The sequence below is a fragment of the Contarinia nasturtii genome, unplaced genomic scaffold (assembly GCF_009176525.2).
Source record: "Contarinia nasturtii isolate CC-2019 unplaced genomic scaffold, AAFC_CNas_1.1 Cnas_scaffold_3151, whole genome shotgun sequence".
Taxonomy (NCBI): Eukaryota; Metazoa; Arthropoda; class Insecta; order Diptera; family Cecidomyiidae; genus Contarinia; species Contarinia nasturtii.
The window spans coordinates 8411-10023 of record NW_022200463.1 but is presented as its reverse complement, the minus strand read 5'-3'; positions in this window follow the sequence as shown (position 1 = coordinate 10023).

Here is a 1613-nt window from a genome sequence, read left to right as displayed (position 1 = left end):
TCAATTCATTTCATATTGATTTTTAAATTGAAATAAAAGATTCAGAAATAAAACTTATTTGGGTAATTATTTGTACATTGTATCAATGAAACAATTGATCAAATTGAAAATGGTTTTTTATACCGTTTTATACCAAACAATGACTTGTGTGATGAGCTTATTATATATTATATTCGATTATATTATATATAAGAGACTTGTGCGTGCATGACATACTGTGTGTGAGCACTGTGCAAATTCCAACTACGGTCCTAACAACACTTGTAATGACAATTGCAACCACAAATGCAATGACAACGACAACACCATTAAAAATATATTTCAGTGGATTGCATACGTTGGAACAAATCGGCACAAATGGTAGAAAAAGTGGAGCCGACAGGAGCTATTCTTCTCTGCCATGTGAGTGCGATTGTTGACAAATCAACCCAATTCGGCCGATTTTATATATTGTAGTAAAAGAAAAGACAATAAAAAATAATTTTCATTAAATCCAGTATGTATTTGTCATTTATTATTCATGGTAAATTGGCGTAAATTTGACTAATTGTCTTTGTTTATCTTTTAAATTTATACGAATTTATACTATAAACGACATTAAGAATGAATTAGAACTATTAGTTTTATCACACTTGATTTTTCATTACATTCATAATGTTATAAAGTTCTGTATAGCATCATTGATCAATTCTCGGAATTAATCGACTAGTTTTAACGTATTTGAACTATTAAAAACATTCGAAAATATTCAACTTATCAAAATATTGAGCATGACGCCCATGAACACAGCTCGATACGAGCATTAGAGAATATCAAAGTTCTAAAAAATCGTAAGAAATGATGAGCGATACGCCCACTAACACAGCATAGATACGAGAATAATGGCTAGTTTATATATCTTTTTGTACCTAGTACGATCTATCGTCGACGAGTATTTAGTTTTGTCAAATAATCACGAATAATTATTGTCGAGTGTGATTTGTAAGAAAAGATGAACGATAAAAAATGAAATAACATGAAAAAATTCTTAACATCTACATATAAAGGGAATAACGATTGATATCGATCAGAAAAAGATTTTTCGCCACTTCTAAAATGTGTCATTTATAAAAGTTGCAAGATTTGTTTTCCATGTTTGTTAGTTTTCGTTTTCGCAGTCGACTTCAGGAATGGGTTTCAAGCTGTACCGATTCATTCGGCTCATTGGTGGTGTTGATAGTGAAACCGAAAAGCGTCGGCTCACAATTCGTTGAGGAATTACACCTAAAAAAAGCAGGCAAAAAACAATTTAACCAATCAAACTATACTTTATACTATACAGTGTATGCAATTTTCTTTAACACGATAGCGCTCTCATGAGATAACTAATTTAAAAACGGACTGTACAGGATGATTGAGAGCGATTGAGATTCTTAAGGAAAAGGAACCATTAGAATTTGAGCGTTTATTTTTTTCTAAATTCACCTAAATTTTGATCAGCAATGGGTTGATCACCACTACCATCTCCAGCTGAAAAACGAAAAAAAAAAAAACAACAAAACTATTGTGGTGATCTGTGGCAAGTTTTAAAAATGAATAAAAACATAAAAAACTTATTTGACGTTTACCCTGAA